Below are 22,097 nucleotides of genomic sequence, written 5' to 3'. Positions count from 1 at the left end.
GTGGGAAGTAGTTTGGTCCTTTGGGAATGGAGTGAGGCCGGTGTAGCCGAGTGAATGTGAGAGAGGGAGTGGCCGCAGATAGGACTAGTAAGGAAGGCAGGGGCCAGAGCACACAGGGCCCTCTAGGCCATGGTCAGGAGTTTGCATTTTACCTGCAGAACTCTGGCAAAGCACTGGAGAGTTTGTAAACAGGTGAGAGTCCACTTGCTTTTGGTAGCCAGGAAGGTGTTGGAGTCTGAGAGTAGAAATATCACCCTTCCTTGCAAACAGAGCAGAACAGCCATGAAGAGCAGCCTTGTAGATAGAGCCTCTGTTGCTGAGGTGACAGGACTGTGTCCTTGTTACTATGGAAATCTGATGTATGGCTAGTGGCTGGTGATGATATGTGACAGGCCGTGGGCTGGCAAGTGAGACTCCTGATTCTCCCACCTCTGTGAAAGTACTGCACAAAATAAAGAGGGCTGGGAGGCAGCTGAAATGTATTGCACAAGGTAAAGAGGGCTGGGGGGCAGCTGATCCTTCATCAGTCTATAAGCCTTGCTAAGGGAGGACAGAGGTCACTGAGACACCCAGCCCACTTTCCTTGCCTGGGTCTGAAACACCTAGAAATTCTTTTTTCAAAAAAAGATTATTTATTTATTTGAGAGAGATGGGGGGAGGTGGGGAGGCGCAGAGGGAGAGAAAGAATTCCCAAGGCAACTCTCTGCTGAGTGTGGAGCCCCAAGTGGGGCTCAGTCCCATGACCCTGAGATCAGGACCTGAACCGAAATCAAGAGTTGGACTCTCCACCGTCTGAGCCATCCAGGTACCCCTGAAACACCTAGAAATTGTTATGTTCATGACAAGAGACCCATATTCCTATATGACTTTTTTTCTATTATAATACTACTCAGGCACAGTTCCTGATCATTTGATGTTCTTTAAAAGATACTATTATTATTCACTCAGGACATAACATTTTCCCTTAATGAACTATAATTCAGAAGAAATATAGATCACATTTATTTAAATTTTAGCTGTATCCACTGAACATTTTATTTTTTGCGTTTTTTCTATCATACACCATATGAAGCTAGTTAGCATTTGTACATTAATTTTAGTGGAACAAAGAGTTAGACAAATGTTTTAAGTGTATATTGAATGTCATTTTTATACTTCTCCTCAGTACCTTTACTGCCTATCAGAATATCTTCCATATATGCTATTTCATAATAGATTATAAATTGAAATAATTTATGTGCAGTTTAAAATGCCTTACAGCCACAGTGAAAGTCTTTTCCCTGACCAATATTCTTCCATTCTGTTCCCCAAAGATAACTACTGCTATCCTTTGGTTTTACTTGGCATTCATTTTTCTATGCACACTGAAATATACATACATGAATAGTCACATTGCTCTTTTCTTTTTTTAGTGTTTTTTTTAAAGATTTTATTTATTTATTTGACAGAGAGAGAGAGACAGCGAGAGAGGGAACACAAGCAGGGGGAGTGGGAGAGGAAGAAGCAGGCTCCTAGCAGAACAGGGAGCCCGAGGCGGGGCTCTATCCCAGAACCCAGGGATCATGCCCTGAGCCAAAGGCAGAGGCTTAACGACTGAGCCTCCCAGGCGCCCCACATTGCTCTTTTTCATCAACTGATTTGTTTTTCAGATATGAAATTGGAATCACAGAAAAACACTGATCTAGTTATGTTCTTCATTTAACAAATGAATTTTTTTAAAGTTATTATCATTAAGTTATAATTTAGAAGAAAAATTCGCTCCTTTTAGTATACAGTTCTGTGAGTCTTGAAAAATTCATACAGTTGTGTAACCACCATCACAATCAAGATATACAAGAGTTCCACCTTGTCAAAAAACTCCCCTGTTCCCTTTGTAGTCACCCATTCTCCCCATCCCAACTCTGACAATTTGTTTTCAGACCCTGAAATTTTGATAGCAGTAGGTTTTCATTTTGTCTTTTCATTTAAATTTTGTTCTATATATTTTTTATTTTTCTTGAGACTTCCTGTTTGACCCATGAATTAATTCGATATGTGCTGCATAGTTTCCAAGTTCTTAAAGATTTTCTTGTGATCTTTCTGTTATTAATTTCTAGAGTTTTATTTCATTATTGTCAGATAACACATTCTGTTTGGTTTCAATTCTTTAAATTTGTTAAGGTTTGTTTTATGATCCGGGATATAGTCAATCTTGCTGCCTGTTCCATGTGCATTTGAAAAGAGTGTGTATTCTGCTGTTTTGGGGTGGATTGTTCTATAAATGTCAATTAGATCCAGTTGATTGATGGTGGTGTTCAGTTCATCTATAACCTTGCTGATGTTTGCCTACTAATTCTGAGAGGAGTGTTGAAGACCCCAAATATAACTGTGAATGTGTTTATTCTATCACTTTTGCTGCAAATATTTTGAGATTGTTGTTAGATATAATACAGTACACATTTAAAATTATTATATCTTCTTGGTGAATTGACTGACCCTCTTTATCTCTGGTAATTGTGTATGCTTTCAAGTCTAAATTGTCTGATAATGTAGATGCTCCTACTTCCTTTTGATCAGGGTTTGCATGGTACATTTTCATTCATCCTCTCACTTTTAAGCTACCTGTATCATTATATTTCAAGAGTTTCTTGTAGACAACATATAGTTGGGCCTCTTTTGTTTATGCTGTTCTTTAAATCCATTCTGACAATCTCAGTTACTTGGTTATATATTTAGACCACTGACAAATAATGTAATTTAAAAAATTATTTGTTTATTTGGAGAGAAAGAGAGAGAGCACAAGTCAAGGGAGCAGTAGGCAGAAGGAGGTGCCTGAGCATGCAGCCCGATGAGCGGCCGATCCCAGGACCCCAAGATCATGACCTGAGCCGAAGGCAGATGCCCAACTGACCAAGCGACCCAGGTGCCCTGACAAATAATGTAATTATTGATGTTTCAATTTAGATCTACTACATTATTTTTTTTGTTTGTCCCCTCTGTTTTTCATTAACCTGTTTCTGCTTTCTTGCCTTCCTTTGGCTTATTTGAATGCTTTTTAGTACTTCACTTTAATTTTTCCATTGTGATGTTGAATATATTTTCATATAACATTTTTGTGGCTGTTCTATGGATTACAAACTACCTACTTAATTTCTCACAATCTATTTAGAATCAATACTTTACCACTTCAGTTGATATGTAGAAACCTCACCTTAATAGGTCCCCTTACCCTCCCCCCCTTTATGCTATTTTAGCTTTATTTATTATATCTGCACTGAAATCTACAGTTATCAATTATACCTACATTATTGAAAACTCCTCAGTGTTATAGTTTGCTGTGGTTTTCTAATATTTACCATGATTTTGAAGCCCATGGTGCAGTATCTTCACATTCACTTCTTCCCTAGATCTCCAGGAGACCCCAACTGGGATAGAAAGAAGTGGAAATGAAGAATTGCCTTTCACCGTGGTTTAAAATTCACAATAATATCTGGGGCTCCTGGGTGGCGTCTGTCTTGGGCTCAGGTCATGATCCCAGGGTCCTGGGATTGAATCCCGTGTCGGGCTCCTTGCTCAGGCACCCTATCACCTGCTTCTCTCTCTCTCTGCCTGCCAGTCTGCCTACTTGTGATCTCTCTCTTTCTCTCTCTGTCAAATAAATAAACAAAATCTTTAAAAAGAGAGAGAGAGAGAGAGAGAGAGATAGCCAGTGAGAGAGGGAATACAAGCAGGGTGAGTGGGAGAGGAAGAAGCAGGCTCCCAGCAGAGGAGCCTGATGCGGGGCTCAATCCCAGAAGGCCGGGATCACGCCCTGAGCCAAAGGAAGACACTTAACGACTGAGCCACCTAGGCGCCCCATAAATAAAATCTTTTTAAAAAATTAAAAAATAAATAAAATTCACAATAATAGTATAATTGAAAATAACAGAGGTCATTTTTAATAAGCTAAACAACACTTTGGGCAGCATCAAATGTCAATGCCCAGAGAGATTAGGGGATTCAGAGCCCTGGCAGCTTCAGGACACAATGGGAAAAATTTTAGAGTAATTCCAGGTTCCACTACTGAGCAGGCTTTCAGATCAGTTTCCCTGATTTACTTAACCTCCCCTGACTTCCTATCATGATCTGAATTATAGGATTAAATAGGTAACTTGAATATGTGTTAAGATAAAAGGAGATACTACAGGGTGCCTGGCAGGCTCCGTCTTGATCCTGGGATCTTGAGTTCAAGCTCCATATTGGGTGTAGAGCCCACTTAAAAAAAGATGAAGGGAGATTACAACTTAGAATATCACTTGTTTACATTAATTTTATAAACATTAATTTCCTACCCTCCATATCCTCTTCCCCAGAGAAAACACCTATTCTTTTTTTTTTTTTTTTTTAAGATTTTACTTGTTTATTCGACAGAGAGAGAGACAGCCAGCGAGAAAGGGAACACAAGCAGGGGGAGTGGGAGAGGAAGAAGCAGGCTCACAGCGGAGGAGCCTGATGTGGGACTCGATCCCAGAACGCCGGGATCACGCCCTGAGCCGAAGGCAGACGCTTAACCGCTGTGCCACCCAGGCGCCCCGAAAACACCTATTCTTACTGATCCTTTTTTATTTATCATCTTAAAAACCAACAATTCACGTACCCAGTTCTCTTGACTTCAGGTGCAGAATTGCATTTCTATAATCATCATCATCATCATCACCATCACCATCACTGTCACCACCAAGAGTGATTGTTGAGTGAGTACCCATGGGGAAATTTAAGTGACCTGTCCCTAACTCCTGGTGGCCCACCAGATACATAAAAGGTCACTGTATACAAAATGTTTGTCAAGTTTCTTTCATTATCGCCCCCTTCAAGAAGGCTTTTCAGACATTTTTTTACTGAATCACCTGCAACCCTACTCCCCAGTGGAATATGACATTTTTAAGACCACAAATGTAGTTTATCTGTTTGTATACTGTGGTCCTTTGAAAGTTCACAGACCATTGTAATATCTATGAAAACTCTACCCCCAAGAACCAATCTTCAGCTCCTTGGAGGTGATGTCGCCTCTGTTGAGAATGCATGATGTAATTAGGGCAAAAGCTGGAATCCCATTCTTTCTTCATCCATCTCTGGATCCGTACTAGAAAATCAATCACATCTAGATTCCTAGCCTTGACGGGCCACCCACGGAGTCACACCCAGTGTTTATGGAGCACTGCTTCTGTACGTACTCCTGAGAAGACCTGTATACCTCCAACCTCATCCCTCTCTGAGAGAATACTTCCTTCTCTGTGTCCTAAGAGGCCCTTTCCTCCCTACAAGGTACAAGCAGCCCAATCATTTCCAAAAATTGAAGTTTTCACAAAGGATGAAAGAAACACAGGCTTCAGACAGCTTCTGCTTCCAGTCTCCTCTCCAACCTCCCCTGAAGTAGGGGGAAGAGGCACCAATCCTGGCTCCCTGCAGCAGGGAGGGTAAACACCAGGAGAACAGAGATTAACCACCTCAACAGAACATGTCCTGATACCTTTGCTGAAACTTGCCACCAGCAGCTAACAGTGCCCAGACTGCCAGTTCCCATCCCTGACTCTGGCAGTGGGCATGGGGAGCAATCTCTTTGTCATCTGTGTCTGTGCTTAGGAGCATGTGCTTTGGAGTAACATACATCTACGATGAGAGAATAGTGATATCTCAATAGCAGGGCTGTTGTGAAATTAAATCCTACCACTAGCATGAAGAACCTGGATCCGGAACCCTCTAAATAATCTGTCCCATAAATAGTAGCTATCTTTCCTCTTTGAATCAGGGAATTCATGTGGTCCTGAACTTCCCTGTCAACCAGGGCCCCTTAACCAGATTGTACTTCAGAATCACTTTGGGGATCCTTTTCTAAACCCTCATACAAATTTCCCTTGTTGGTGAAAATAAAACTTCCGTATTAAGGCCATTCAAATCATTAAGCCATAGTAATAAGGACCTCAGAAAATGAACATGCTTATTTGATAGACTCATAGGCTCCTCTCCTAGGGTTGCCAGATTTAGCAAATAATGTACAGGATGCCCAGTTGAACTTGAATTTCAGATAAACAAAGTGACATTGCATGTGAAATACACTAAAAATTATTTGTTAGTTATCTATAATTCAAATTTAACTCGGTGTCCTGATTTTATCTGGCAACCGTACACAAGTAAGACTCTGTGGGGGAGAACCAAGGTGTCCCAGTGAACAGCTCCAGCTGAATCCCCAGCAACAATGAACACCACGTGAATGATTGGATGTCCCAGCTGAGTGCAGCCTCCAGATGACTGCAGCACCAGGTGACAAATATCACACGGAGAAGAAAACAACCTAGCTGAGCCCAGTCAGCCCACAGAATCCTGAGGGACAAAAATTGGCTATTGGTGGTGTTTGTTAAACATAAATGGATATCCAAAACACCTATTTTTGGTGAACTCTTTTTTTTTGTGGTCTGTAATCATTGGATAAGACAGGGATTTGCTTATTCTTGAAAGTTTGGTAGGACTTAGTTATAATTTTGGCTATGGCTAGTGTGTGAGTTTAAGTGTGGGTATAGATTTTGAACATTTCCTCAATTCCTTCTTGAAAGGATTTCCAACAAAAATTTTCATGATATATGATTTTCATCTTATTCTTGGAATTTAGAAATTCATTCCAATCCCCTTCTACAAGAACAGACTCCCCTGCAATCATGTTTGTTAAGGAAATGATAGGGTAGTGCTTCAAGCTGCTCCCTGAGACACATGGAAAACCATACCTCAGAAGGTGACTTGGTGAGTACGTAGTTAGAACAAGGACTCTTTAGTCATTTCAAGGAGTTTTCTCAAAGAAACTGTCCTGAAATAATTTTTCCTGCTATAGAGATAGCCTTGCAAGGAAGCCACTCTTCTTGAATACAAATAGAACTCCTTCATCAGACAGCAGATACATATGCATTGCAGTCCTTGACCTTTTTGACTGTCCCTGTGCAGCACTGCTGGATAGTAATGTTTGCCCAATTCTGGGGTTCATTAATAGGAAGCCTAATTCCCTTAAATCTAAGCCAAATTCTCCAATATCATTTTTATAAAAAATAAAGTAGGTATACTTTTCTCCTTATTCTTTTTTTTTTCATATTTTTTAGGGTGGTTTAGAACCCAGATGTGGAGAAGGGGTTGTGTTTTGGGGATCCCTTAAAGGCCCAAACATTTTGGAACAATACCATAAGAACACTTGGGGAGACAACAAGACACAGAAAAGGGGAGACTAGTAGGGGTCTATTTTTAGATACATCCCTGAGGGCAGAGGAAAATATGTGCTCCATAAGGACAGCTTGCTACAAGAGTTTTGAAGGGAGTGGGCTTGGGCTGTGCAACCCATTTGTCCCTCCAACTTCATTAATCAGGTAAGTGATTCTCTTGAGATGGAAGCAAGTGTGTTTGGTTGTAGATGTCCCTACACCTGGAAGAAAATATGGGAAATGAGGGATAAGAATTCTCCAGGAAAGGGGCGCCTGGGTGGCACAGCGGTTGAGCGTCTGCCTTCGGCTCAGGGCGTGATCCCGGCGTTATGGGATCGAAGCCCCACATCAGGCTCCTCTGTTATGAGCCTGCTTCTTCCTCTCCCACTCCCCCTGCTTGTGTTCCCTCTCTCGCTGGCTGTCTCTATCTCTGTCAAATAAATAAATAAAATCTTTAAAAAAAAAAAAAAAGAATTCTCCAGGAAAAAACAATGCATGGTACAACTGACTAGGTGTCTGCCTACTAACTGACTCTAATAGTTTAGGCCTGCCTCCCTGAAATTACTGTGATTTCTGAAATGACATTATTCGCATATGTATCCAGATCTTTCAGTCACATTATCATAGACAATCTTTCAGTTTTCTGCCACAGATGGCTAACCGCTTAACATGGCCCTGATTTTCATGTTCACCCTCCAAGGTCTAGCTTATCTTCAAGAACCCTGGGATATCTCCCTGGGGGCTCTGTGTACTGATAATACTCCCCCAGTATTTCTTCAAAAGAAGCAAAATTCTTGAAGAGAGGAATATGTTTTGTTCCATCAACAACGGAAGAGGTCCATGAATTGCTCGAGTCACAGTCTGGTGCCTCTAATTACTATTTTTTCTCACGTTGTGGCCTGAAGAGTCAGGTGCTAGCTTGCAACTATGCGCGAGGCGGTGGAAGAGTGTGTAGAAGCAACGCAGGTGTGGAAGACCAGCCCACGCTTCGCGGTTGCCATAGAAACCTGACGTCAATATGGCGACCGTGACGACTTTTCAATAGAGACAGAAAGGCCCTCGATAGAAGAGCAGGGTTCCACCTTCAGGTATTTGGGACTCTGTTGAAGGTGTGGGTCCCCGCGGTGGGGGCTGAGCCGCCATGCGGTGTGAGGAGACAAAGGGATCCAGATCCAAGCTGATTCTTCCCCGCGTTGGGAGTCGGTGCCACGGCTGTCTCGTAGGTAAAACCATTGGGATCTCGCCCAGCCCCAGTTAGTGTGGGTCCTGCTCCAGGGGATGTCCAGGAGATGCTTTCCTTTAAAGACAGGGGCGCGGGAGGCAAGACAAATAACGACCCTGAGCCCCAGCTTTCCCGTTTGTAAAATGGGGATGAGAATGATTCACCCACAGGATTGCTGAGAACAGTGATAAACACGAGCAAGCCCATGGCCCGGTGGTTACTGTGGGATCATGAATGTCTTTATGAATTCAGGCCACTTCTTACTCCTTTTAAGCTTTGTTGTTGGAGGATAAACTAGGAAAGGAGGATAAACTAGGAAAGGAGGAGAAAAAGGCTCTGTGAGAAGCCCATTGAAACGTGGTTGTTATGAACATGATGCAGTTTTTATCAGTGTGATTGCCCCTAACCCAGTGCCTGGCATGGTGCTGGGCACATACTTAGGCCAGTAAATCATAGAGATTGCTGGATCTGTCTCTCCCTGTGCAGCTCTTCATGCAACTCATACCAGGTGCTTGAAGAAGGCGGATTCTGAGGATCTGTGTCCAGATGGCTGCTGAAGCTTCTACTCCAGATTCAAGGGCAGCAGTCCTCAGGAGACCGCAACACTTCACTCTCCTGGTGGAAATTGATGCCTGGCTCAAGTGAGTGCATAGATCTGAACAAAAGCATGCTGTGGAATAGCTCTTGTGAGGTTCACAAACTAGTCTAAAAATAGAAAGCTATTTTGATCTCATCATGGCAGAAGAGGTTTAGCAGGTGGAATTTTATTCCTTCCGTGTCTACATGCTGTGTAGTAACTCTTGAGGTTCATTTTAGAGAAGTTTTTTGCTGAAAAATAATTGTCTAGTTGGTGAAGGAAGTTGGTCTTTTTTTTAAAATTTTTACTTAAATTCTAGTTGTTAACATTTAGTATTGATTTCAGGAGTAGAATTTAGTGATTCATCACTTAGAAACAACACCCAGTGCTCATCACAAGCACCCTCCTTAATACCCTTCACCCATATAGCTCATCCCTCACCCACCTCCCTCCAGCACCCCTCAGTTTGTTCTCTACCATTAAGAGTCTCTTATGGTTTGCTTCCCTCTCTTTTTTTCCCTTCCTTTATGCTCATCTGTTTTGTTTCTTAAATTCCACATGTGAGTGAAATCATATGGTATATGTCTTTCTCTCACTATTTCACTTAGCATAATACACTGTAGCTCCATCCATGTCATTGCAAATGGCAAGATTTCATTCTTTTTGATGGCTGTGTAATATTCCATTGTGTATATATGCCACATCTTCTTTATCCATTCATCGGGTGATGGACACTTGGGTTATTTCCATAGTTTGGCTATTGTTGATAATGCTGCTCTAAACACTGGGGTGCATGTACACCTTTGAATCTGTATTTTTGTATCTATTGGATAATTACTTAGTAGGGCAATTCTGGATCTCAGCAGGGTAGTTCGATTTTTAACTTTTTGAGGAACCTCCATACTGTTTTCCAGAGTGGCTGCACCAGTTTGCATTCCCACCAACAGTGTAAGAGGGTTTCCCTTTCTCTGCATCCTTGCCAACATTTGTTGTTTCCTGTGTTGTTAATTTTAGCCATTCTGGCTGGGGTGAAGTGATAGCTCATTGTAGTTGGGATTTGGATTTTTCTGATGATGAGTGATGTTGAACATCTTTTCATATGTGTGTTGGCCATCTGGATGTCTTTGGAAAAATGTCTATTCATGTCTTCTGCCCATTTCTTAACTGGATTATTTATTTTTGGGGTATTGCATTTGATAAGTTCTTTATCAATTTTGGATACTAACCCTTTATCTGATATGTCATTTGCAAATATCTTCTTCCATTCCCTAGGCTGCCTTTTAGTTTTGTTGATTGTTTCCTTCACTTCAGGTTTTTATCTTGATAAAGTCCTAATAGTTCATTTTTGCTCTTGTTTCCCTTGCCTCCTGAGACTGTCTAGTAAGAAGTTGCTATAGCCAAGGTCAAAGAGGTTGCTGCCTGTGTTCTCCTCTAGGATTTTGATAGTTTCCTGTCTCACATTTAGGTCTTTCATCCATTTTGAACCTATTTTTGTGTATGGTGTAAGAAAGTGGTCCAGTTTGATTCTTCTGCATGCAGCTGTCTAGTTTTCCCAACACCATTTGTTGAAGAGACTTTTTCCCATTGGATATTCTTTTCTGCTTTGTCGAAGATTAGTTGACCATATAACTGTAGGTGGAAGTTGGTCTTTAACATGCATTTGCAATAAATATACACATATTTTTCTCATCATATAAATAATTGGCAATTCCCATGTACCTCATAGATGGGTGTGGAAATGTGCAGTTGTTAGATCTTTATAGCAATTTGACATTGTAATATAGATTTTTCCCCCCGGTGACTATAGTTTTTTTTCCCATTATATAATGACATTTTTTAAGGGACCAGAAGCCAGAAATTTTCCAAGTATTAGTTTAAAATGGCAGGGACTACGGGGTGCCTGGGTGGCTCAGTCGTTAAGCATCTGCCTTCAGCTCGGGTCATGATCTTGGGGTCTTGGGATCGAGCCCCGCATTGGGCTCCCTGCTGGGTGGAAGCCTGCTTCTCCCTCTCCCACTCCCCCTGCTTGTGTTCCCTTTCTCGCTGTGTATCTCTCTGTCAAATAAATAAAAAAAAATCTTAAAAAAAAATAAAATGTCAGTGACTAGAACGTAATATTTTATTTTATTTTTTTGTGTTTTGTTTTTGAGAGCGAGAGTGTGAAGAGGGGGAGGGGCAGTGAAGGAGAGAAAGAATCTTAAGCAGGCTACACTCCTAGGGCGGCTTGATCTCACAACCCTGAGATCATGACCTGAGCTGAAATCAAGAGTTGTATGCTTGTTTCTGAATATATCAGACTTTTTTTTTAAAGTGCCTCTAAATGAAAGAGAAACAAGTACAGTTAACAGTTACTTGATGAGTCTCCCTGTTTTGTTATGCTCACTAGAAATTCAGAAACTAAGTATAAAAGGTGATTTTATAAATTCTTTCACAATTCCCTGTCTCAACAAAATTGAAAAAGAACCTATAATGATTACAGATTATTGAAAGTAATTTTGGTAACATATTGCTGTTGTCTTTGGTATCCAATTCAGAATAAATTCAAGTGATTGTAAGAGATTGGTATTAAAGATAAATTCCTTAAAAAAAAAAAGAGTTGTATGCTTAACAGACTGAGCCACCCAGGTGCCCCTGTTTTTTAAGTAGGCTCCAAACCCAATGTGGGGCTTGAACTCACCACCCTAAGATCAAGAATTGCATGCTCCACCAACTGAGCCAGCCAGGAGCCCCTAGAACTTAATATTTTAAAAATTATTTGTTACCGTAGAGTTTGCCCTATTATAATGATACACAGCCATGCAATGTTCCCTAAAATAACCAGTTACTTTTAGATATCATTATGATCATTTTCTTAATATATATTTTTTTTCTGTATTTTGGGAGGAAATGGACATCAACTTTCCCTAAATATTTGGATATATTTCATTGGAAATGATTTTTTCTGCTTTGGTTCTATGTACCATGGACCAATTTGAAAAGACAGTGTGGATCTGTTAATACTGTAAGAACATAATGGCGGGAATCTTTCATCTAATTAATTGAATCACAGAATTATGAATATATAAATATTCTAAAAATACTTAATTCAGGTATGATTAACATGCAATATACATACATATTTAAAGTTTTTGCTTTAATAAGTTTCAATATGTATGCACCTGTAAATCTAATACTTCCATCAGGATAACGAACATATCCATCACCTTAAAAAGCTTCTTCATACCCCTTTGTAGTGCCCCATCCACCTGTCTGCAGTATTTCTGTCCTTGTTACTTTACCCCATTCCTAGGCAACCACTGATCTTCTGTCACTATGGATTAGTTTTTTCCCCCCTATAATTTTATGTGAATGGAATCATATATTGTGTATTCTTTTTTGCCAATCTTCTTTCCTTCAACCTAATTATTTCTAGATTTATCCTTTCATTACATGTGTTAATATTTCCTTCTTTTTTGTTGCCTAATATTCTCCTTTATGGATATACCACAATTTGTTCTGTCTGTTCACCTGGTAATGGGTATTTGGTATTTTCAATCTTATAAATAAAGCTGCTATGAATATTTGGGTATAGTAAGTCTTTGCTTGGACATATGTTTTCTTTCTCTAATACTGAGGTGTATTTACTTAAAGAATTTGTAAAATTAACTTCGTAAGAGTGCTAAACTGTTTTCCCAGCGTGGTCGCACAGTGTTTCATTGTCACCAGTAGTGTATGAGAGTTCATCGTCCACAACTCTGTCAGGACTTGGTATGGTTACTGTTTTTATTTTAGCCATTTTCAGAGGGTTGTAGTGAGATTACAGTTCCCTAATGACTAATGATGTTCAACATCTTTTCATTTGCTTATTTGACTTTTGTATTCCTTCTTTGGTGGAACATCTTTTCAAATCTTTTGCCCACTTATTTATTGGAATGTCTGTTTTCTTATTGACTTTGCAAGGTTTTTTATTATGGGTACAAGTCCTTTATCAGATATTAGATTTGCAAATATTTTCTTGCAGTCAGAAGCTTGTCTTATAATTCTCTCAATAGTGTCTTTGAAAGAACAGAAGTTCTTTTTTGAAGATTTTGAAGATGTCTAGTTTTTAATTTTTCATTTATGGTTTTGATTTTGCTTTTGATGTCATATGTAGGAAATCTTCACCTAACCTAAGGCCACAAGAATTTTTATAGTTTTAGCTCTTGTACTTTTGTTAGTGATTCATTTTGAGTTGACTTTTGCATATGGTATAATATATGGATCACAGTTTATGTTTGTGTATATGGATACATACTTGTCCCAGAACTATTTGTTGAAAAGACTATCCTTTCTTCTAGAATTGCTTTGTAGTTTTGTCGAAAACCGGTTGTGTATATATGTGTGGGTATTTGTGGACTCTTCATTTTGTTCCTTTGATATACATTTCTACCTTTGTCCCAATATCACACTATATTGATGACTGTAGATTCATAATGAGTCTTGAAATAAGGTAGTGCTTATTTTCCAATTTTCTTCTTTTTCAACATAATTTTCATAGTCTAGGCCCTTTGCATTTCCCCATGACTTTTAGGAAAAGCCTGTCAATTTCTTCTAAAAAAATATATGCTAGGATTTTTTAGAATTGCATTGAATCTATAGATCACCATGGGGAGAATAGACATCTTAACAATACTGAGTCTTCTGACCCCAGAAGATGATGTGTTCCTCCTTTATTTAGGCTTTGTTTAATTTGTCTCAGCAATGTTTTACACTGTTCAGGGTATAGTCCTTACACATCTATGGACATAGCTGTGCTACATAGATTACGTTTGTGTAGTTCATGCTTTCTGATACTGTTGTCAGTGGCAGTATTTTTTAAACCAATTTTGCCTATGCCCTCATCCATCTCCCCTCTGGCAACCACCAGTTTTTTTTCTTTGGATTTATGGGTCGGTTTCTGCTTCTTTTGTTTGTTTGTTCATTTGTTTTTTATATTCCACATATAAGTGAAATCATATAGTATTTGTCTTTCTCTGACTTATTTCGCTTAGCATAGTACTCTGTAGGTCCATCCATGTTTTGACAAATGGCAAGATCTCATTTTTTTTTATGGCCAAGTAATATTCCATTGAGTGTGTGTTTGTGTGTGTGTGTGTGTGTGTGTTTCTGTATACCACATATTCTTTATCCATTCATCTATTAATGGACACTTATGTTGCTTTCATACCTTGGCTATTGTAAGTAATGCTGCAGTAAACATAGGGATATATATCTTTTCAAATTAGGATTTTCATTCGGGGGTATAAATACCCAGTAGTGGAATTACTGGATTGTATGGCAGTTCTGTTTTTAATTTTTTGAGGAACCTTCGTACAATTTTCCACAGTGGCTGCACTAATTTACATTCCGACCAACAGTGCACAAAGGTTCCTTTTTCTCCATATCCTTGTCAACACTTGTTATTTCTTGTCTTTTTGATACTAGGCATTCTGATGGATGTGAGGTGATACTGCATTGTGGTTTTGATTTGCATTTTCCTGATGATAATTTTTTTCTTAAAGATTTTATTTATTTGGGAGAGAGAGAGAATGAGAGAGAGCACGAGTGGGGAGGAGAGGGAGAAGCAGGCTCCCCACGAGCAGGGAGCCTGACGTAGGGCTTGATCCCAGGACCCTGGGATCATGACCTGAGCTGAAGGCAGACACTTAAGCGACTGAGCCGCTCAGGCGCCCCTGATGTTTAATGATTTTAAGTATCTTTTGATGTGTCTGTTGGCCGTCAGTATGTCTTTTTTGGAAAAATGTCTTTTCAGGTCCTCTGCCCGTTTTTTAATTGAAATATTTGTTTTTGTTTTTGCTGTTGAGTTATGTAAGTTCTTTATATATTTTGGATATTAACCCCTTATCAGATATATCATTTGCAAATATCTCCTTCCATTCAGTAGATTGTCTCAATGGTAATTTTTTTAAAAGATTTTGTTTATTTATTTGAGAAAGAGAGTGAGAGAGAGCACAAGAAAGCACAACCCAGGGGGAGGAGCAGAGGGAGAAGAAGAAGCAGACTCCCTGCTGAGCAGGGAGCCCAACATGGGTGTCTTGCTGCCAGGACCCCAGGATCATGACCTGAGCTGAAGGCAGATGCTTAACTGACTGAGCCACCTAGGCGCCCCTCGATGGTAATATTTTTTTAAAGATTTTATTTATTTATTTGTCAGAAAGAGAGAGCACAAGCAGGGGGGAGCAGCAGGCAGAGGGAGAAGCAGGCTCCCCGCTGAACGAGGAGCCCAATGCAGGACTTGATCCCAGGACTGGATTCATGACCTGAGCCGAAGGTGGATGCTTAACCGACTGAGCCACCCAGGGACCCCAGTGGTAATATTTTTATTATACTTTTCAAGTATTATATTTTCACTACACTGTCAGTAGCCAGGTGTTGCCAGGAATCTTTTCAGTTGAAAGCACAAGTTACTCTGGGATGGAAAAGATACTTGATGCTTAACACATGTATTAGTCAGGGTTCTCCAGAGGAACAGAACCAATAGCATATTTATATATAGACAGAGATTTATTTTAATGAATTGACTCATGAGATTGTGGAGGCTTGGCGGGTTCAAAATCTGATAGGGGAGGCTGGCAGGCTGTAGACTCCGGAATGAGTTACAGTTGGAGTCTGAAGGCTGTCTGCTAGAGAAACATGAGATGCTGATGTTGTGGATAAATTCCAAAGGCAAGTCTCCTGGCAGAATTCCCTCTGGCTCATGGGAGATCAGCCCTTTATGCTATTCAGGCCTTCACGTGATTGAATGAGGACCACCCACCTTTATGGCTGGCTGCTTTACTGAAAGACTACCCATTTAAATGTGTATCTCATTCAAAAGTAGTCATACAGAACCAACCAGAATAATGTTTGATCAAATATTTGGTCATTGTGGCCTTGTGAAGTTGATGCATAAAATTTATCGCCACAATATTTATTTGCCTAGATTTCCATATTAGCGTTTAGATATTATTGACAAAGTACTTAAACTAGGGAGAAAAATGTTCCAGAGAAAATTCTATAGGTCATTTCCAGAAAAATAGTCACTAAAATGAAATAGATTAGTAGCGTTCAATCTTATATATGTGGTTAAAATTGAATTGTGGAGTTTTCCTTCTTTATCCCCAAATAAATCCACCTCGATGAATTCCTGGGTTCTTGGGTGGTGAGAAGAGGGAGAGAGTATGTATAACACCGTGTGTGTGTGTGTGTGTGTGTGTGTGTGTGTTGTTGAAGAAGGAAAATTTCTTGTGAGGAATATGTGTGGTGAGTTACTGTGAGCTGTGCCAGTCCTCCTCAGTTCCTAGCACATGTTAGGAGACAAATCAGGATGGCTGCTAGATGCTTTTTCCCAGGTTTCCTTGGCCAGCATGGTTACCATGGTGACTCAGTGACTGCTGTGGGACTTGGTACAGCCTGAAAATCCATTTATGATTCTTGTTTGAATCACTCATTACTATGATAGTTATGAAGTGCTGCTTTTATAATTGTTATTCCTTTTAGAATTATTAATTGATGTTCAAATGTTGGCTAGAGCTTCCCACTCTCCCCTATGGTTTATTTATTTATTCATCCATTTATTTAACTACTATGACTCATAGATTCCTATTTTGCTGAAAGGGTTACCGCCTAACATTATAATTATTTATTTTGTTGGTCACATTGTCACAAAATTGGCCAGTGTTTGCCCCTTCAGGTTGGCTTCTGTGTCCATTTGTCACCTTCCTAGAATTCTTTGAGCATGGACTTTGTTCTGTGAGCTTGAATACCTCCCAGTCTGTAGAAAAGAAGTAATGGTGTCCCTCAGAGCATTGCTTTGAGGATTTAAAGAAAAAAAGTCTGAAAATAACAGCATATAGCATGGGACATCTAGTAGGCCCTCAAAATGTTAGTTTCCTATTCTAATTTTTGCCTCCTTCATTCTGTCAATGTAATGCCTCTGACATGAACATTCTATCATGACTACCATAGAGAATACTTGGACATGGAACAGCAAGCAGGCATGAGCCCACATTTCCATGATGTGAGAGTTTCAGTGTCACTGCTGTGTGCGGGAGGGGGCTGTGGAATGGAGCTGGGGAAGAGCACAGCGTCACTGCACAGCTTTCTGTTACCTGAGTGGGGACAGGCAATCACATGCTCACCCATTTCCCCTCTGTTTCCTGTGCTTTCCCTTCCTCTCACTTTCCTCTCTGTTCCATGTGCTGTCTGTCAGGTGTTGTCAGCCTGATCCACCCATTATTAAATTTCCAATCCACCTTTTAACTCAGGTTTTTGTAGCTTCTTAAGGATAATTGCCTAGATTTACATTTTTTTAAAAGATTTTATTTATTTATTCGACAGAGATAGAGACAGCCAGCGAGAGCGGGAACACAAGCAGGGGGAGTGGGAGAGGAAGAAGCAGGCTCATAGCGGAAGAGCCTGATGTGGGGCTCGATCCCATAACGCCGGGATCACGCCCTGAGCCGAAGGCAGACACTTAACCACTGTGCCACCCAGGCGCCCCTAGATTTACATTTTTTAAAAAAGATTTTATTTGTTTATTTGAGGAGGGGGGAGAGAGAGAGCACAGCAGGGGGAACAGCAGGCAGAGGGAGAGGGAGAAGCAGGCTCGCCAAGCAGGGAGCCCTGCGGTGCTCCATCCCAGGACCCTGGGATCATGACCTGAGCCAGAGGCAGACGCTTAATGACTGAGCCACCCAGGCACCCTACATTTCTTTAACAGATGTAAGGAGTGATGTTTTAATTCTATAATTTCTTCTGCATTTATTAGTTAGAATCCTTCTATAAAACAAACTTCCTCTCAACAACTACATGGTTACACTGAGGTATGGTCCACACAGAAGGGAAGAATGAATGCTTACTTCTTTTGCACTATTTCCACTTTTTAAAATAATGAGTTGTTTCCCTTGGATCCTCCAAAGATGAAGTGTAGGTTTGTTTTGTGTGTTTTTTGTTTCTTTAAGAGTGTCAACATGAGCTCTAGATGTTTATATACTTGAGGCTGTAATCTGCACCCATTAATGTATTTGATGTTCAGTTGGTCTATCTTAGGCCTGTGGGAGTCCCTTTGGGTTGGCTTTTGAGTCTTTGATATGCTTTCTGGTATGAGCTGTTTGGTCCAGGGTCATCTGGTACAATCCCTACTCAGCCCCGGCATCAGCTGTTTCTTCAGGGAAGCCTGGTTCTTTTAGGGGGAAATATTTTTTTAGAGGATCCAGTCTGGGAACTAGAGATGCTCGTTGCTACTGGGTCTGTCACTGCTGATTGTCCTTTTTACTACCTGGAGCCTGTAAATATGTATTATATGTTTTTATGGGAATGTACATCATTTTCTTCCATCCTGGGCTTATAGGTTCCTCTGTCGCCTTATAGGTAATCATTTTTATCAGTTGGGTTTTAACCTTCCAATTTTATTTTTTATTTTATTTTTTTTAAAGATTTTATTTATTTATTCGACAGAGATAGAGACAGCCAGCGAGAGAGGGAACACAAGCAGGGGGAGTGGGAGAGGAAGAAGCAGGCTCATAGCGGAAGAGCCTGATGTGGGGCTCGATCCCATAACACCAGGATCACGCCCTGAGCCAAAGGCAGATGCTTAACCGCCGTGCCACCCAGGCGCCCCTAACCTTCCAATTTTAAAACATAATAATTTACAATATATGTATATTAGTTTTCTCCCCTGTTCGTTTGTAAAAGGTGGCATATTCTACACCAGTGCTCTGCAATGAAAATGTCTGCAGGAATGAAAATGTATCTGTGCTATCCAGCTTGGGAGTCAGTAGCTACATGTGGGTGTTCGGCATCTAAAATGTGGCTACTGCAACTGAGGGACTGAATTTTTTTTTAAAGATTTCATTTATTTATTTGACAGAGAGAGACAGCCAGCGAGAGAGGGAACACACAGGGGGAGTGGGAGAGGAAGAAGCAGGCTCATAGCGGAGGAGCCTGATGTGGGGTTCGATCCCATAATGCCGGGATCACGCCCTGAGCCAAAGGCAGACGCTTAACCGCTGTGCTACCCAGGCGCCCCTGAATTTTTTATTTCATTTAATATAACTACTTTAAATTTAGGGGCTCCTGGGTAGTTCCGTTGGTTAAATGTCCGACTCTTGGTTTTGGCTCAGGTCATGATCTCAGGGTCCTGGGATCAAACCCCAGGTCCAGTGGGGAGTCTGTTTCCCTTCTCTCTTTTCCTCTGCCCTACCCCCTGCTCTTGCTCTTTGTCTCTAAAATAAATAAATCCAAAAAAAAAAAAAACTAAATCGTCCAGTGTGTCTGTGACTATCGTTTTGGACAGAAACAGCTCTATACATTTTTCTGTACCTCGCTTTTTTCACGAAACAATGTAGTCAAAGCAGTGCAGAGAAGGAGTCCTCATTGCTTTTCTTTTTTTTCTCATTGCTTTTCAAGCTGCCTAGGATGCCAGGATGTAGATGTGCCATAGCTTTTTCATCCAGCCCCCTATTGGTGGACAGCTGTCTTGTTTCTAGTTTTCTATTGCTATGAATTTTTCTTTAAGGAATGACCTTGTACTTGTGCCTTTTCATTTTTTGTATTATTTCTTTAGGATAGATTCTTAAAAGAGAGATTACTGGTTCCAAGAGGAAATACAAATGTAATTTTACTAGATAGCATCAAATCCCATCCACAGGGTTTGAACCATTTCATATTACCTTCAGTGATGCATGGGAATGCTGATTTCCTCACAGACTGTCTAATTGGTGAGAAGTAGTTTTTTTTTTCCTTTGAATGTCTTATCATGAGTTAGGCTGAGCAATTTTTACATGTTTTTTTAAAAGATTCTATCCATTTATTTGACACAGAGAGAGAGCACAAGCAGGGGGAGCGGCTGGCAAAGGGAGAGGGAGAAGCAGGCCTCTCGCCGAGCAGGGAGCTGGAGGTGGGGCGGGGCACGATCCCAGGATCCCAGATCATGACCCCAATCCAAGGCAGACACTTAACTGAATGAGCCACCCAGGAGCCCCAATTTTTACATGTTTAAGGCACTTTTTTTTTTGCGTGTGAAATACTTGTTTGTATGTATTGCCCCTTTTTCTTTCCTGGTGTTTTTTGGGGGCATTTTTGCCTTCATTTTTTTTCATTACTCTATATATTATGGATATAACCATTTGTGATGTAAGTTGTAAATATTTTTCCCAATTTGGAGTTTTTCATTTTGCTTTGCTTATTTATTTATTTATTTTTGTTTCTGCCATGTAATTTTTAAATGAAATCAAATACATCACTCTTTCCCTAATTGCTTCTAGATTTTTAGGCATAGGTGGAAAAGTTTCCTCCACCTCTAGGTTATAGAGGAATTTGAGTGGGTGTGCTTCTTTTTTTTTTTTTTTTAAAGATTTTTTTATTCAACAGAGATAGAGACAGCCAGCGAGAGAGGGAACACAAGCAGGGGGAGAGAGAGAGGAAGAAGCAGGCTCATAGCAGAGGAGCCTGACGTGGGGCTCGATCCCATAACGCCGGGATCACGCCCTGAGCCGAAGGCAGACGCTTAACCGCTGTGCCACCCAGGTGCCCCTGAGTGGGTGTGCTTCTGTGGACAGGAGAGAGATGAGAGAAGTGGATCATATTGGGGTAACAGTCAGGCATAGGAGGAACAGTTGGGGAGGTGACCATATTGTAAGAAATCTGTGAAAACCATGTCACTGAGTCAGGAGAATTAGATGGTGAGGTCAAGATCCTGGTCTTGGGCTTGTCTTTGAGAACTCAGTCTCCCTTCTTTCTTCTGTAGGTGTGAGTCCAGACCCACACAACTGGGAGACGAGGTCTTTAATGAAGCGGAAATTCCATGCCACCTTGGATGGATCCCTCACAGGTCTAAATGAGAGGACCACCCTCCTAGTGATAAGGAGAAACACAAAATCATTTCCAAAATCTTCCACATAACTTGGCCACAGACTAAAGAGAAGGTAAAACCTTTAGTTGGCAACCATGAGAGAACTAAGACTGAAACCATACAATTGTCACCTTGTCTTTCACTCTCTTTCTAGGAATGAGGGCTCCTCAGGAGAAGGTCATAGCCTCTTAGTGCTATTCAAGACGATGGATGTGTGTGTCACAAGCTGCCTCAGTTTCCCAGGGTATAGCCTCTCCCTGCTCAACCTCCTTATTTCCTGCTTAGATGCTGGGTTTCCATTTTGACTCAGGGTCAAGGTTGAGTAAAGTTGCTTGGAATGGAGTCTTTTTAAGGTCATACCTCACCATCCCTGGATTGGACACTAATATTCATCTTGTAGCCTGTGGATATTTCTAGATCTCCAGTCTAGATATCAAGAGAAGGAAGATGTGGATGCAGATGTGTATTGGCTGGACAGTGCCTATCACATAGCAGACATCTGATTCACATTTGATAAACAGGAGATGTAGATATAGAGGCATAAGTAGGATATAAAATGATGGATATGTCCTTTCATTGTTTTTATATAAATGTTTTTCAAGGAGCATTGGGAGCATACCACAGTGACTGATTTTGTAATCTGCTGTAAAGAAAACATTTTGTTTGTTTCTAAAAATTATGACTTTTCATTGGGAAAGAAAAACCTGTAGAAAATGAAGAAAGATGCCTCTAAATAGATGCGTGTGACCCTGTAGCATGTCATCTGTAAAATGGGCAAGTTGGTACTTACCTCGCAGAGCTGCTGTGAGGAGAAATGAACAAGCCAACAGCAAGTATCTGACATGTAATACTGTAAAACTTTAGCACATATGTGTGTAATGTCTCCTGTGTTCTCTCCCCAACAGAAGAGATGACTTTACCATGAATAACTCATAGACACCACTGGGATTTGAAGGAACAGGAAAGCAAATATGTATGTTATGAGTATATATCCGGTATGTATTCTTTCTCAAGAGTTTCTAAAATAGACACACCCATTTCCTCACTTTACAAGCTGTAGGATGTCTAACAGAATCAGCAGACAGAATACTATTTTCAGTCATTTTTTTTTTATCAGCTATGTTTAGTCTTAGAGTTCCCAGGCTCCAGCTAGCCCAGAATATTGTCAGGTGTCTTCTGAACCTGAAACATCTTCCCTTTTCCCAGGCCTAATTTTCTGGCTTTTATTCACACTGTTACTCATCTAGA

The 22,097-nt window shown here is 40.5% G+C and overlaps 1 long non-coding RNA gene across 4 annotated transcripts in view; it reads left to right on the top strand.

Moving 5' to 3' along the window:
* Window positions 1–8,225: 8,225 nt before the first annotated feature.
* Window positions 8,226–22,097, top strand: part of LOC105240553 — a 39,222-nt gene continuing 25,350 nt past the window's right edge. For 2 of the 4 annotated variants that reach the window (XR_004622464.1, XR_004622467.1), the window contains exons 1-4: window positions 8,226–8,422; window positions 8,908–9,062; window positions 20,745–20,922; window positions 21,755–21,844. This is a non-coding gene — a long non-coding RNA (uncharacterized LOC105240553). Of the gene's footprint in view, window positions 8,423–8,907; window positions 9,063–20,744; window positions 21,094–21,754; window positions 21,845–22,097 lie in introns of all 4 variants that reach the window. The other 2 variants (XR_004622465.1, XR_004622466.1) reach the window with 2 other exon arrangements.

This window comes from Ailuropoda melanoleuca, chromosome X, assembly GCF_002007445.2.
Source record: "Ailuropoda melanoleuca isolate Jingjing chromosome X, ASM200744v2, whole genome shotgun sequence".
NCBI classification, from domain to species: Eukaryota; Metazoa; Chordata; class Mammalia; order Carnivora; family Ursidae; genus Ailuropoda; species Ailuropoda melanoleuca.
The sequence above is the reverse complement of the archived record's forward strand: the minus strand, read 5'-3'. Positions and strand labels throughout refer to the sequence as shown.